This window comes from Ammospiza nelsoni, chromosome 6 (assembly GCF_027579445.1).
Source record: "Ammospiza nelsoni isolate bAmmNel1 chromosome 6, bAmmNel1.pri, whole genome shotgun sequence".
Classification (NCBI taxonomy): Eukaryota; Metazoa; Chordata; class Aves; order Passeriformes; family Passerellidae; genus Ammospiza; species Ammospiza nelsoni.
In genome coordinates, this window is record NC_080638.1 from 45142459 (window position 1) to 45160084 (window position 17626).

Consider the following 17626-nt stretch of genomic DNA (forward strand, 5'->3'; position numbering starts at 1 on the left):
TACAAAAGATATTTTAAAGACATAATGGACTCTCAGAAAAGAAAGAGTAATTTCTTATTTCCATGCAGTTTAGTTGTATAGAAAGTTGAAATACATATAAAAGTCAACAAAAATGCTATAATCTAGGAACAGGATTATTATAAAAATCTGTGCAAAATATTTGTTGCTGGAAAATTTTCAGTAAAAAAATATTTTGTAAGTTCATTGTGGCTTTTCCAAGTTTCTTCTTCCAGAAAAAAAAGGCAATTTTTACATTGAATTTGCTACTTGAAACATTTTTCATTTACTTTAAATTCAAACTAAATTTTTTTCTCAAAATATTTTTCAGTTCTCTTAGAACAAACTTGAGCAAGGCTCTGTATAAAACAAACTCTTGCCCCTAAACATTTTTTTCTCTAATTTACCAGAATTGCTGATTAACTGAAAAATCAGTCCAAAAGTCTGTGGGATTAACTCAGTAAGACCTGGCAGACAGAGGAAAAATGTGGGAGGATCTGTGACTTACTAGCTATGGGTTTTGCCCTTTTTTTGATTTCTCTTAGTGAATAGTTGATGTACACTCAGACTTTTAACAGACTGTAATATCTCAAAATAATATAGATACCATCTCTAATGCATTCTTTTGGTAGATTGCTATAGTCTGGTCACTTTTTTATTTTTGAGATTTGCTTTTGACCTTTTAAAATAAACTATGACATATCCTAGTTATTTTGCCGGAGACTTGAGACTTGAACTCTGTAGAGACTTTAATCAACTCTGCTGGTTCCAGCATAAAGCAACAGAATGACTGAGAAAGTCAGTGACCTTATCCAGGCTCCATAGGTGAAATTCTGGGAAAAAGAAAATAACCCATTTACCTTGATGTCTTTCTGACTCATTCCACTGAATCAGTTTTAATAGAAGTGTGCTTTCAGAGTTTTTAATTACCCACACAGGTAATGGTTTGAACAGCTTCATAGAAAGGGTACTTCCTTCCTTCTTCCTGAGTGCGATTAACTCTTCACTCTTCCAGAGATTGCCATTGGACAGAAGACCCAGAGGGATTTTGAAGGTTAATTGTCAGTTTTAGCTAACTTTTGTGAGGGGAAGAAAAGAACAAATTTTGAAAACAATTTAGAAAAAAACAACCTGTCTTCACTCCGTCAAAGTGTTTGCATTCTGAAACCATTTTGACTGAAATAGAAGTTCAACTTAAATTCTGTCAATTCCTTGAACTCACAATGACACACAGTAGTGCTGGGGGAAGCATGTGATGTATTATAAAAAGCCTGGTTTAGGTCAAGAGGAGATGGTCTAAGCTTTTTACAACCCTGCTGATGACTGCTTACTGTGGCTGTGGTGAGAATTAAAATAGTAAATACACGATGTTTGCACTGAATTTAGTGTCTGGCCATTTCCTTCAGCTGTCAGAAAGAGTATGCTGACTGAGATAATTTAAGACTGCAAGTCCTACAAAATGCATTAAAGATGACCTGAGTTGTCATGTGTTAAACAAAAAATGCACTCTGGGTTGTGGATATGAAAAGGTCATACAAATGGAAACCTTTTAATGCTTCTGATGGCTTGACATAGTCACACAGTAAAGCTGTGTAAATATTTCCTAGATGAAATCTTAAATATTCTCTGGTAATTTTCAAGTATCACTTATAAGCATAATGATTAATGAGATGATAGTTTGAATTTGCTGAAACAGAAATATAAAACCACCTCTATATAATTTTAAAGATAGTATCTTCTAAGTTTGCTGACCTGTCAAAGGTGCTGGTTCTTTGTGACAATGAAAGACAAGACATGCAAAACACGATAAAGACTTGAAAAACATCACAAATAGGAAATAGGAACAAAAATTATTATGCAAAGTATTTCCATACATTCGCCTTATTTTGTCTTAATCTAGGTGTTCCATATTTTTCTTCCATGGTTCCACATTTCCTCTATATTTTTCTCTGTAGAATTGTCTTATATAGTTTGAGAAATAAAAAAAATAAGATGACCCAGTGTACCTTTTTAGAAGATCACAATACAACATCTATGGTAATGGGTTAACTCCTGGATTATACCTTAAGTATACCTTACCTCCCTAATGTTTTCTTAGGTTTGAATTATACATTATATTCTTCATTCTTTGGACATTAAAGCATCTGCAAGGGAAGCCCTCTAATACCTGAAGAATTACAACATGAATGCTTTAAGAGCAGCACTTAAAGCACTTTTTGGTTTTCAACTGCTCTATCGTGGAAAAGTACTATACCAAAACCAGCAACACAGCAGATGCTGAACATCCCTGGGAAAGGGAAGGAACAGATTTGGTGCAGGTCTTCTAACGTTTGGTGTCCAGTACATAGAAAACATCTGTGGAACTGAGGCTCTGGGTGCCTCTGAACACTGCAACCCTATTTGCCATTCCTTGGATATTATGGATAGAAACCCAAGACACTGAATCAGTGTTCCACCTGGCTGGCTGTAGTCTTTTTGAGGGGTTATTACTGACAGCTCTGAACTGAAGTTTATATTCAGCTCCTTTCTTAATGTAACAAAAAGCACTGTCACAACAAAACTAGAGGATATGGAAGTAATGATGGGGGAAGTATTTATATTTTCTGCTCAAGTCAAAAGTCTATCTCTGTCAAAAAATGGTAACTACTATTTTTATTCATTGCTTTTGAGGTGCTGCTTTTCTTTCGAAAGCTCTTAGAAGAATTAGTTACGACTATATTGCTGAACTGTGTAAGTGCCAGTTTGATGCCAGAAATGGATTTTTTCCTCCTATTTTTTAAAATCAACCAGTCACAAAATATTCTGAGTTGGAAGGGACCCACAAGGGTCATCAAGTCCAACTCTTAAGTGAATGGACCATACATGGGTCAAATCCATGACTCAGGCACCATGCTTTAACCAATTGACCTAATAATTTGGGCTAGAATGACAAATTATGCCTAAATTGCTTCTTTCTGATGTCTGGAAACCTGATTCCAACATAATTCTTTTTAAAATATCCCATTTTCTCTTATCAGAATTCCTTACATATTCAGTTCACAGCTGGTCTGTGACTGGGTCCCCTTGTTTTGGTGACACTGAGACAAGAGATTGCCAAGAGCCTAAAGTAGCAGACGACTGTCCTGCCTCAACTCTCCTGCCACTGTGAAGGTTGCTAAGATGAAAAATATTCGTACTCAGGATTTTTTTGTGGCATATAATGAAGTATCTGGGAGTCCAAATAGAGATTTAAACATGAACTGTCAGAAATACACACCAAAATCAATAATACTTGTCACACAGTAAGTGACATATACTGTTGTGTACACCAAAAAAATGAGGTTCAAAGTGTATTGGGTACTTACTAGTACACTTTTTAACCTTGAACTTTAGTAAGAGTCTTTGTCGGTAAAACTTAACTGGTGGTTAAATTCACACTGTAGTTGGGTGTGAACCATTTGGATGATCCCTAAGTAATTTCTGTTCCAGTTCAGGGAGCCAAAATATTAAGCTATCATTACCTTTGGGTTTGTCCTGTCAAGTGGGATATTTTTGAATTTAAAATGAAGATAGGTCTGCTGAATTTTATAATTTGAACAGATAATGATTTACACAACAGCTGAAAGTCTAAGAAGTCTGATTCTGAGCCCCTGCCTGCATAATGCAGCAGGAGGGAGAGAAAAAGAAGTATTTTTTTCTTGCTGTGAATATTTCTTTTCCTAGCTCTGGTTTCAGAACCCTATTTAACTGATGTAGGATCTAGGAACACAGAGAACAAGAAGAGCCATAACCAAAATGAGGTCATCATCAGATAGTGTAAATAGTTTGATGAAGGAATCATTACACTGGCCAGGCCAAGATCAGGATACACGTCCAGGCTTCCTGCAGAGTATGAACCTACACAAAGTCACACTCCTGTACTTCCAGAGTTGCAGGAGATCAGCAAAAGAAAAGTTTCTAGGGAGCACTAGGAAGAAAACCATGAAGAAAATAAAAATTCTGTCATCAAAGTAGGGTGCTAATAGCAGACTGTAAATAGAACACTGCTGATAGCACACTGTAAACAGAACTCAGGTTATTTGCACACTGATGAAGTATATTTAAGAATAATGGCTCTGGTGTATGCATTGAGAGAGGCAAGGTTAGTGAAAGAAGAAACAAAATGTGAACCCTTGCACTAAGTTTGGTATGTCAGATGGACAAAACAGAGAAAAAATAATGCAAATTGCTTTAATTCAGGGATTATACTGGAGGTATATAATGATTATAACACTGCTTGATTTTATTCTATTTGACCAAGTTTAACACTGACATATATGTGGAAATAGGGAGGTATGCTACCTCAGTTTACTTTTGAATACTTGAATTGCATTTATGAGAATATTTGTTTCAGTTTTGTTAAGACAGCAGGTGACAGAATTAGCACTTCAGTTCCCCTGTATGCACATAGAGCTGTTTCATAATTTTTAATTAAATTTTTATTTTAATTTTTAGTTTAATTTTGTGTGTTGAAGGGACACTTCACAGGTAGTGCCCAGTGTGTAGAGTAGGAGATATTATTGCTCTGGTATGGTTTACAAAATGTACAAAACTGCTTTTATTTCAGCTTGATTGATACTGTGAATGGTACATGCAAATCTGAGTAGGTGCTTTCCAGTTACAGCATAGGTTTTCTACACAGAGAGACAAAAAAAATGAAACTGAGAAAGGCATTGATTTATTAATGACAGCAGCCCAATGCTCACATCCACATTTTCAGCAATTAAAAAAACACTGACAGACATAATGGTTTCTTAATGGCTGCTGATCATTTAAGTTATCCTTTAGCTGCAAGGGTCCATACGTACTTGTCAGGTATAAGATAAAGCAGGCCATCTGGTCATCTATATATTGACTTTCTGTCAAATGGGATAATGTATTAATATATAATGTTGGCAATTTTCTTTATCACTGAAGTTTCAATAGTAAAATGTGGGAAAATGTCATACAGCTGTACATTTACAGCAGGATTTGATTGGATGCCATTGGCCTTCTTGGTCACCTGGGCACATGTTGAGCTGACTGTAAACCAACACCCCAAGTCCCATCCTGCTGAGCAGTTCTCAAGCCATTTCTCCTCCAGTCTGTGACACGGCCTGAGGCTCTTCTTGGTTCTTGTTGGTTCCTGAGGACCCAACATTACTTTAACAAAAGCTGCCTCATCAGAGAGTTCAGCAAGGGTCCTTTATTTGTTAGGATTGTTCAGAAATACTTCTACTCATTATGGAATATGTTGTCAAATAAATAGATAAATTTACTTGGGTATGTTTCTTATTGAGGATTTAGAATTTTGGAAAAACTGCAAATGAAGGTAACTTTTACTCCATATTAGCGTTGCACACTGAATCCCTATGATCTTAATTCTTTCTATTGTCTTTATTAAGGGGAGAGATTACATCTCCTATGGTGCCACAGAATGCATGATGGAACCCTTGTCATCAAGTTTATATTTTTTTCTTTGATTTTTAATATCCCAAGGAACACTTATTAAGTATGGTGAGACAATATTATGTGTGCAGACAAATCTCCTGAGACCTGTGTGGAGCTCCTAAATGTGGTGCAAACTCATACTGAAGCTGGACAGAAAAATCTTATTGGAAGGCTATCAGGATTGGGTAAAATGTGTGACTTCGACCTTTAAAACTCTTATCCATGTGAATAACAGAAGGCCTTTAACGAAAGATTTGATCTGATGCTCCCTCAAAGGAGAGAGAACACCTCAGATGAGCTGGGGCACTGACAGAATTGTTTCCTCTGATACACTAGACAGCAGCACAGTAATTCACTTTCTCATGTGTGAAACTTCCTTGTTTCAAATTCTTCCTCTGAAAGCAATTGTCACACACCAGAACCACATGCCAATGAATTATAATAATAATAATAATTATGAGCAGTTGGATTCTGTGGTGGCATAATTGGAAGTGAAATCAGAAACAGCAAGATAAAGAAGATGCAGTTCTCATTCTCCTTCACCTTTGCTTATGACATTTTTTTCAATCCAAGTGCATACTCCAAAGCCACTCCAGAGGTTTCCTGTTTCACAAACCATCAAAGATTTCAACAAAAATGACAGTAACTAAACAAGTTCTGTGATGTTCAAACGGTTTGAACATACTACTCAATTGTACTTTCAATTGTGGTTTTATTCTTATTTTTAGATAATTCACTGCATTATTTGCAATTAACCTTCAAAACCTTCCAAAAATCCTTTGCTTCTAGTGGAATACCTCACCTGAACTAGCAACAAAGAAATCCTTTTTTTCCTCATTTCCTGACTAGTTCATAGTGCTCCCAAGACACAGACTTCTGGCAGTTATAGATGAAACAAGTGTTTATAATGCAAAACTCTAGAATGGAAAATATCTCTAAACACACAAATACACACTCACACATTCACTTACATCTGCAACCAGAGATCCCAGAGCTTTGATATCTTCATTTTGTGTTTGTTTTTCACAAACCTGAGTCCAAGGCTGAGGGAGACATTTTTCTGTTATCTAACACTTAGCTCTTAAATGTGGCTAAGTGATACTTTCACCATAACAGTGTGTAAGACTATTTGTAAAAGGTTTATAGTATAATATTTTTATATGTTCTATAAATTTTCGGAACATCTTTAGTGGTTTTATTCTTATAATCTAACTAGACTGTGCAGATATTAATGACTCAAACTTCCTTATGATCTTACAGTAAAACCTATTTTTTATTTATATGACAGATGAAAAGACTGAAACAGAAAGATTTTTGGAGCTAAACTGATAAAGTAATGGCTCCATGACTACAGGATGGAGTAGCAGTGAAACTATTGTACCTATTGTAACTTGTAACTGTGCTTTAATTTCCTTCAGAAAGCTCCAGACAGACCTTAGTTGTCAATTAAGATGCACATTTGCCTGAACAGAAGCAGAGAAGACCCCTAAGGGTTGCCATTGTGGACACTTAAGTCTGTAATTTAGATCCTCAAAACTTGCCTGGTTTTGGATGTGATTAGACTCTCGTCATGCTAATCCTTCCACTGCTAATGTGCACTTTTAGCTCCCAAATGTCACTTTTGACCATACCTAGAGTTGGCCAAGCCTCTGCAGGGTCTGCACACATGCCCAGAGCAGCATTTCTTCTCGACTGCTACCTTCAAAAGGCAGTAAAGTTCAGTGATGGCATTTATACTTAATTATGAGTATAAGTCTTCTGTATTACATTAAAATTCATGCTGCAGGTCCCCTTAAACTCCTTTTCCTCATGCAGTGTGCTCTTGGCTTTCTTTGTTTGACCATATACTTTTATGTATTTCTAAATGCAATAAAAATGAAAACAGAGAAGTAACAGAGGAAGAGTAATTTCCAGCTTAATATAGTTTGCCTCCATATTTCCAAGTCAGAGTTAATCCCTGTACTGGCAAAAACAATTTTGGTAATTTTTTTGTAATTCAAAGCCCTTACGTGTGTTAGTGTTGCTACAGACATCACTGATGGAACAGTTTGCTGTGTTTCACCTGGGGAGTCTACAATACTAGTAGTGATTTTAGATTAATCACAAGTGTGATAGATATTCAGATACCATCCGGCCAGACCTGCAACACTGATAAAGGCCAGCTTTTTACTTCTGGAATATGGGAATCTGATCCAATAGCAACTAGAAGGAACTGAATATTGAAGTGTACAAGTTAACACTTTTAAGAATATGCATACTCTAAATGCATATGGATTTTTAGTAGGTTTCTTTATACTTTTGAATTTGTAAATCTTTGTAATCATGTAAGATATTTATATTTCTGATACTGCCACACTATCTGAATGCCTCAGTATATTGATGTTTTAATGTGTTAATCTTCCTCACACTCCTGGGAAGGAAGGTAATAGCTCTCTGCTGTTCTGGAGGAGTAAAAGCAAGATCAAAATATTATATATTTCCCTAAAAATTAAAATAAGGATATTTGCTTCCTCTACCAGGTTTATGCAATCACAGAATCATAAAGTTGTTTGGGTTGGAAGGGACCTTTAAATGTCATCTAGTCCAACTCCCCTTGCAATAAGTAGGGACATTTCAAACTGCATCAAGTTTCTCATTGCCCCATTAAGCCTGACCTTGAAGAGTTCCAGGAATGGGTCATGTGCCACTTCTCTGGGAAACCTGTTCCAGTATTTTTTTTCACCTCCTTCATTGCAAAAGACCTCTTCCTTATATTTAATCTAAATTGATCCTCCATAAATTTAAAAACATTATCCCTCATCCTGTCAATATTAAAAGTCAGATGGTTATTCCATCCTTCTTTAATTCACATTTATAATGTTAAATATAAAGGTTTAATTTTGAATCACAGGGAAGGAAGTTATTGTTTCTTTGTGTATTTAGATAGTGAGGAGCACCTGGACTGTTCAGGGTACGTCCACTTAAAGATGTTTTTGTGTTATTATGAAAATAGTTATAATAACCTTTTGATCTCTTTTGCTTCAAAAGAAATAATAAGATGTTCATTAATCAATTGAATTTAGTAACACTTTATCTGTGGGAGGAGGAGTGCCTTTGAGAAAATTCCTCTGAGTATTTAATTTTAAATAATCCATGAAGCTTGCCCACAGTAAGGGTGAATGAAAAAGTCATAAATTCAGTAAAAAGTATTTTAATCAAGAAGTCCTTAAATAGAACCCAAGACAATTAAAAAGGAACAAAAAACCCAACAGAAATACCCTCCTCAAAATCCAGATTTATCAATCCCCCCAAAAAAGACAAAAAAAACCCCAAAAAAACCCAAAACAAAACAAAACCAAAAGCCAAATCTTTCTGAATTGAGTGTTCCCATAATAATGGCCCTTTAATAGCAATCATTTGTTGAATGCTGGGCAGATTGCTAACTTCCTTCTGGGAACGGATTGAAATAACATTGAAGCTAATCAGCAATCAGATTTCTCATCCTCTATTCAGGACTTTCTTTTGGCTATGTCAAGAGGGCTGTAGCAGAGTGACCCTGAAACAGCCCTCTATAAATTGCATGCCTTTATACACTGGCTCTGCTCTGAATGGAGTAGATTGAATTGCTGGAAGTAGCTCACATCATCTAGTCAGCTTCAGAAAGTCAATGTGCTTGGTGTGCCTGGAAAATCTTGACTTGCCTATAACCCATCAGATTTCTGGAGTAACCCTTACAATGCACTTTTACAGCACCATTTCTAAATAAAGCAGAGTGTATGCCGTGTTCTGCTCTATTTAGAAGTCAAGATATCCTTCAAGGCTCGCATCTTTGAAAATATTTCAACATGGATATGAGATAAGAATCTAAATGTTTGTGAGGATCTGGACTCTTGTTTGTTTTAGTGTTAACCTCACCTATTGAGCTCTCTAGAATCTGCTAAACAAAATTAGAGCCCAAAAAACCAATTTTTAAGGTTCTAGTAAAAAGTTTGAAGGTTTGATACTGACAACTGAATAAATACTTAGGTATACTATACATGTTCATGTTTAAGAACAAGAAATTGATAAATAAAAGCATGCAAAATATCAATGACTATATTATTATTTTCCAAATTCTGATAGACACAAAAATTTTAGTCCTGAAAACATTTCAGTTAGTGTCTAAAACAATTCTACTGACATATGGAACAATCAGAAAAAATAACTCTGATCTAAATGCAATATTTTCAATGCATTTAGGTTTTCCAGAAGTTTAGTGCTTTCTTTACAATACCAGAAATGCTGCAGAAGAACATATAGCATTAAATTTTGAGGCAAAATCAAACAGTTAAATTATGCCTTCATTTGTTCACAGTCAAAATAAAGATGAGACACAGGTTACATAAGTGACAAACCCGAACAATATTTCATGGATAGTGACTGGGCTACATTAAAGTACAGTAATGGATGCTACAGGAGTGAACAGACTTGGATGGGAAAGAGGTTTTGAGACCCTATATATGACTACAATTAAAAAAATACAATCCTGACAAAGATTTTCTCCCTTTTGACTACTTTTCAACGCTTTTATGAGAAAAGTTAAACAGAATAAAGTTCCTGTATAAATTTATTGTGCTGGAGGGACAAGCATTTGGTTAGGGTTGGACGCTGAGTAGCTCCCCTGAAAAAGGGGTTAGAAGCACTGGGAAAGAGAAGGAGCCTTTGTTTCAGTTATTCTCCAGCTCAGCACATACACAGGGTGATGATACAGAACATGTAGAGCTTTTTAAGGACTAAGGTGGATTTTGTTCTGAGAACTCCGGAGGTTTTATATCCTGAGAAACACCTGTAAAATGTACAATTGCCTGTAGATCTCATGGGCGCAGCTACCTGAAATGCATTATTCAGGACTGTAGATAGGGGAAACTCTTCAGGCAAAAGCTTTTCTCAGTGAAAAATGCATCTGCCTGAAACAACTCCCAAATTAATTTTGAATTTTTCATAGTGTTTAAGCTAGAAAAATGGGTGAAAACCAAGAAAAACGCCAGGAGCTTCCACTTGCCATTTCAAAATGATGCTCAATTCCAACTGTACTTCAGTTTAATAATAAGAAGAAAGTACTTATTTGCAAAAGAAATTTCAAAAAAGCTTAGACTAAACCATTATTTCTCAATTTAAGAAAACCCACAGTTCCTTTCAACATTTAATTCAAGAACTTTCCTTTCCTGCATGAAGAAAGTGAAGACAAATTGTTTGACAGCAAACTGAAATTATTTAAATATTGTTGGATTTTTTTCAATTTGAAATGTGATCGCTCACCCAATTGTATTTAGGCCTGTGTTTAAAGACACAGACTAAGTGTAATATAAACACTTCTATTCACGCCATAAGGTCATTGTAACACACTCCTTTTTAAGGTTAAAAATATTTAACTCCCAAAGACAGAACAAAACTCTTGATTAAAAAATCTATTTCTGAATCCTTCCATTACTTTCAGAACTTGCATGTGATGCTCTGAATAACAGCTAATTCAGACCTGCCAACTGCACAGTTGCTAGTTATTTACAATAAAATCAGTCCCATTAATTTGCTAATGAATTGATATTGACTTTACATTCTGTGAGCTGGCAATGTTTCAAAAGTCATTGTTATCTCATTTCCAAAATGAACATCAATGAATTTCCCTTACTGCATAAAATGCAAAAATCAATTTAAAAAATCGAATTGGTTTAATACCACCTGGTTTCAAAGTATGCTGATGGCACCAGATCAAAAATTCCACTTACCAGTTAGGGTTGGAAAGGAGATGGTTCTCTCTACTTACTAATACGTTGTGAATTGAATAATGGTAAATAACAACTTAGGAACAGATTACAAGAAAATAATAATTTAAATAAGTGGGTAAAAACGGAGTTGAACTGTTAAGAAGCAGTAGTTCTTATGGGTATTATGCTCTCTCACAAGAATACCTTTTCTAAACTAAACACAGAAGTTACATAACAGGGATTAAGGGGCCTGGTTGGAAGAAAACTAGGTTTCTCATTAAATTCACCAAATAAAAAAATAAAAGGTCTTTTTTTAGATGGATATATTTAGAGGAAACTTTGTCAATGTTTCTCTGCAGCTATTTTTTGTTATCTGAGAGGAAAAATGTATTTAGTGAAAGCTTTTATGATAACCATACCACATCAGAACCCTGGCTGATTTCAATATAGCCAACATAAACATCAACTCCCTTGAAACTATCATGGAGTTCTATTGTCTAAAAAAGGCAAAATATCTATATAGATCTACAGATGTGCCTTCTAAATATTTATTTATTTTTAAATGCATGAAATTACCACTATGATTGCATACACTTTTCAATGGCAGATGGATTCTGAATTAGTGTACAATAGTGTAAAAATGACTCCTGCCTAAATTGAAAAAATTATTCATTTTATTTCCAGTACATTCCTGCCAGCATTAGACTTGTTCAAGTATCATGGTCACAGCACATAACCATGCCTACCTGAAAAATATAGGGCTGAAAATGTCCCTTGCTCATGCAGATAATTGTCTAATTGATATTTGCACTGATCACAGGTCTTTTAAGTGTGAACATGGGTTAAAGATTTGAAATGGATATTTTTATGACACTCTTTATAATTGGATATTAATTTCATTGTCCATATTTACTTTTTACATATTTACATACTAAAGAATTTTAGTGACTCTATACAATCCTTTTTATCCTAGAAATTTGTAAGTGCTTCTTCTGAAAAAAATTGCATATTTAAGTTTCTTTGCTTTTACTGGTATTCACTTTGACCTAGAAAATATAATTGGTACAGTTATTCACAAAAATAATCTTAGTACATTTAATCCTTGATTGCTTAGAATGTGTTGTAAGGGACAGTTTTGCCCTCAATTACATTGGCTCTAATTTGGACTAAATCTGTATATCAGTAGCCAAATAACAAATGACATATTGTTTAGATTTACAGATTTCAAGATGGAAGTGAAATTTGGCTTACTTCATAACACTCTAACAGTAATTTCTCTAATTTCTCTGACATCAAGATGATCTTAGAATATAGGGAAATATGGCAAAGTACATAAAAATTTGTTATGGATCTGAAGGAACCATCAAGGAAAGATTAACAGGAATCAATATTGGTGCTATTACAACACACTCAGTAAAAAGAACAATGTTCATTTGCTAAATTTTTTGGTCTCAGAAGGTTTAGTAGAAGAAGGATGTAGTGAATATTTCAAATAGAAATTGTGTCATCATTTTTATTTGAGTAAACTTAGCAGTTGGGAAATATACAGGAAATATCAGGTGATATTTTAAATTAGAACTTGTATATGTGCTGAATTCTTTCAAGAGGGAAGTGATGAAAGAGCCATTCAGTCACTAAGGACTAAAATCTGGCTGAGAAAGAAGCAGAAAATAAGAACACAGTCACCATACTAACTGCCAGCATGCTGCCATGGTGGATTTTTTTAATCTGAATTTAGAAATGTTTGCAAAACTGAACAATTTCTGGGAAACTTTCAGAAGAATATTGTAATTTTCTTTGCTCTTAAAAATACTACTAAGATTAATATATGTTATTAATATGGCCTGTTTGTTTTGTATGTGTAGTGATTTTTCTTAATAGTGTCATAAATCCCTTATTCTTGGTTTTGGTTGACAAATAGGTGCAAGAGAGTCTATCTGCTGAAATCATTGGAAACCACTGAAATTCTTAGTATAAAATATATGGGCTTTATTGCAGATGTTGGGTAGGTCTTCTGCATCCTAAAGTAAAACAATTTAATCCCCTGTCCCTCAGTGATACTCAATATTAATTGCTAGCCAAGGAGAAGAGGGACTTCAACAGTTCATCTCCTGGAAGTTCTGAAGAGTAGCCCAGTGCGCTTCTGTGGGTGGGAAAGCACTCTCTTCCCAGAAGCAGACCAGAAAAAGTAATGAAAGCATGTTGTGGTTGTCTTAAATAAAATGTCAGAATAAATTTAAAAATTTTGGAACATGTAGACTTTGCATGTTTTCTCTATACCATTTAAATATTTTCATTCATCTTTTAACTAAAATCTCTAATAGATCAGAAAATCTTGCCCATGATATTGAACATGACTGGCAGGAAATATTCTCCAAATAGGTCACATGAGAATAAATCAGAAGAAAATGCCTGGGACTAATCAAGAATTTTCACCCAACTTATCCTTCCTTATTTCCTTGTCTCCTGTTCGATCTCCCGTTCTTCCCATCCAAGTGTCTCTATCTCTCTCATTTTAATTCAGGCATTATGTAAGATGTTCTTCAAAGCAAATCTGAGAGAATCATCATCACTCTTCATTTAAGAGTATCTTTAAAAACCTCACCAGCCTCCTTTTATCTTAGTTTCTGGGAGAAAAAAGGGCGGGGAGGGGGAGAGCAGATCTGCTTATCTTCATAGCCATTTTTATGCATCCTTATGATTAAGATAATGAAGAAGTGTTATAAACTTACTTGACAAACTATTTTGACATTTTTTGCTTGCAGCTGGCTTTTTAAAGTGACTCTTCAGTTCCCATACGTAACTTTTTACATTCTTGCATTTTATGTGTGGTAGTTAGTTAAAGGCTGACAGAGCTTCTGGGTTTAATTCCTCTGTACTTTCTAGCATCATCAGTTCACAAATTTATCAGGGCATGTTATAATCATGTTGAACATAGATCTTTTTCATTTGTAAATAGCCAGCTTGAATCTTAACAACAATTTAGAGATGTGAAGGGGAGGCACAGACATATTAACACCAAAATTGTCCAGAAGCTATTAGTGTCTAGTTTGTCTTTATATTTATGAAGTCCTAATAATTAATGGGAAAAAGCACGGGAAGGGGAAGGGAAATGTAATTCTAATTTCATCCTGCCCATGATAAAAGGATCAGAAGGGAAATGGAGGTAGTGTTACTTATCACAGCTATTGTATCTAGGAGTACTGAAGGCTGTGCTGTACTCTAAATGTTGGCTGAATTGTTAAAAATGCAGACATTTACGAACTATGTAAATGGATATCTAATTAACTTGCTACAGCTATCTTGTTAAATACCAATTAAATATATTAACATTTATCACAATTTTAATGTATCAATAAGAATTTAACTGTACCTTTATTGTCATTGTAATTCCAAATTAATTACATGGCTAGATGATTTATCTTTTGCATAATTATTCAGCCTTAGTCTATGTTCTCTTAAACAATCCAACTGTTATAGTATGGATTCCCTACAGCATCTGCTCTCTTTCTGTACAATTCTTTATCAAGTCATCTGCTATTAAGACACTAAAATCAAATGTAGAAGGGGAGGTAGGGCTTTTGCTACCTGAGCTCACCTGCACTGGTATGAAAATACCAATTTCCCAAGGATTGAACATAATTCTGTAATGTTGATTATTTCTTGTAAACAGTCTTATATTTTTTGAAGGAATATACACGAGAAACAGCTTCAAATGACTGGTGGAAATTCTTTTATGGTAAAAAATTATTTCAATTTCCATAATGTCATACAACAATTCACATCTTATTCTTTTCATATCCTTTAAATTCACACAAATTAGAACTAAGACTACTGAAATTAGGAGTGTCACTTAAACAGAAAGAGCAAAATAAAACCAGTGTCTGATAATGTTAATACAATATTTTTCTACAAAACTCAACTGGATTCTTAATTCTCAAAAAAAAATCTTAGGTTGGCTTTATTCAGAGAACTTAATAGGTCAGCAGCCACTATGGGACTGAGAAGTACCCATAAAGAAATTACATATGAGGCATTGTTAATAAAAAAATATCAGAGCTGAGTAAAGCACATACAAACAGCATGAGAACTGTCTGGATTGTTTTCTTAAGAAGCATAAGATCCATGCTATGAACAACATTCAACAAAGAACTTACAAATATAAACATTACATAACAAAGTTCTTGGGCTCAAGTAGAATATTCACAAGGTTTGACTTAGGCAGATGCTTAATGCTGCACTGCATCAGATGAGAAAATGAACTCACAAGAGAAAATGTTTTGACTGAAGTGAAAGGAGAAAACTAATCTCTAAATTCTGTAAATAATGTATGCCTTACAAAATTTGGAACAGAGTATTGAAATCTGTAGGAGTAGAAAACCCCTGTGCTTATACAGATGTCAAGAGCTCCATGTTTGAGAGTAAGGTCATCCTTCTAGTCTCCATTCATAGAAAGGTAAGAAAGAAACTCTAGGGAATAAGCCATTACCTTCTTAATTAGTTATTCAAATTGTTTATTTCTCTAGACTAACTTTGACTTAGATGAAACCTGCCCTATGATATTTAAAAATAATTTCTTTTGTTTTTTGGCAAAGAGTATCTGCTTTATTCATGAATCCTAATTGCAGGATAAGTATGTTTATAGTTTAGGATTCAACATATATTGTTCAATATCTAAAGTGGAGGGAATTTAATAGTAAATAATTTATTTTGGGAAACACAGGGCAAAACCCCATAATGTTTCATAATAGATTAAAAAAAAAAAAAACAAGCCAAATATTTCATTAGATGAAACATTAACTTTGAAAATTAAATAATGATTTTAATTACCTGAAATTAATCCATCTCTGTTTTATCAAAACCCTTTCCCATAATACTTGTATGTTCATGCTGATTTTTTTTTTTTATTTTAAATTGCTTACCCAGGGTTACTGGCAAGGACTGAGCAGTCATATTGAGACTGCATGGATCACTTCCCCTGTAACAGAATTACAGCTATCCATCCCCGGAGTGGGACATTGCCTGCCACACAGCAGGGCTGCAGTCCTCATGGAGTTGCAGTTGTCAGAGCCATCTTGTGAGCTGTGATAAACCTGAGGAGGAGCTTTGCCTGCTGGAGATGATGCTTCCTAGTGATGTCCCCTTCAAGCAGACCCTCAATCTGTGCCACACCTGCAGTCATGCAATTACCAAAGCACATAAAAACATAAGAACAGCTCCAGGATAACTAATTATGCTACTTTATGAGCACCTGAAATTCAGCTTTTCCAGCAAGCAAGGTAAGAAAAATAACTCTACATTTGTGTCTTCACTTCCCTGGAGTTCAGAGTGCATTAATGGCTATAGGATTCAGAATAAATAAACTGGATAGAAAAATCATTGTGTGAGGTCAATTTTCTGAATATCAGTTTGAATTCCGAGCACTGCAGTAAATTACCCTTAATTTTCAACTCAGTGTCTCTGAAAATAATAGAAACGTGGGACATCATTGCCTTTTCTCTTCATATTGTTAAGTGATGTGATTATAGTAGCTGACCTTATTGAATTTGACATTAGAAATTGATTCACCTTTTTAAAAGCATTTTTACATATTGAATTTTGGCGTCTGAGGAATAGAAAACAATCAAAAATAAATTGGGAAAAATTGAAAAAAGAAACGCTTTAGGGCCACAGCTTTAGTCCCAGTGAAAATCTGCATTGATTGTATGTGTGATTGGGCAGTTTAATGGTGCACATACTACCTTTTTATTTTCAATTTCTGTGTGATATGTGTCTGGAACATATGTCTCGGGATGGAGACAGCTGGCTGTGCACTTGTCATATTTGTCGGTACTTGTTACTTACATGCATACCTATATATGAATCTTTAAAAGAGATTCCAAAGTCATGTCGAAAATGAAACCACAGGAGTAAAGGAAATGTGATGTGATTCCATTACTCGGACTAACAGAGACAGCAGTTGAATGGATACCAGGCGTGTGTACTGTGAAAGAGAGACTACTATCATGCTTGGATGTTGGCCAAAGTGAATTCTGGTGTAAAACATTACAAGGCACAGTCTCTAAAGAAGAAGATTTTGGTTGTCTCCTAGGACAGAAGGTTCCAAGACAATAAACAGGACAAAGTATCATAGATTATTTCCAAAGTAGGAAAGCACAAGCATGCATACAAATACTCAACAGAAACACACACACACATATATCTGTTGGCTTTAACAGACATGTACTATACACCTAACACAAAAATTCTGTCTGCATCCCTGACTGTCAAGCATTTTAGAGAACTGGATCACAGTGGAACAGGATGTCCAAAAGCAGAGTAAATTTTTGGGGACTAGTAAGAACAAATTTGTCTGCAATTAGGCTCTATTAATCGCAGAAGCACACATGCAAACTGTCTTACCAGTAGTCAAGGGAAACATTTCATTTACCTCCTGTGCTGTAACTGACATCTCTTTT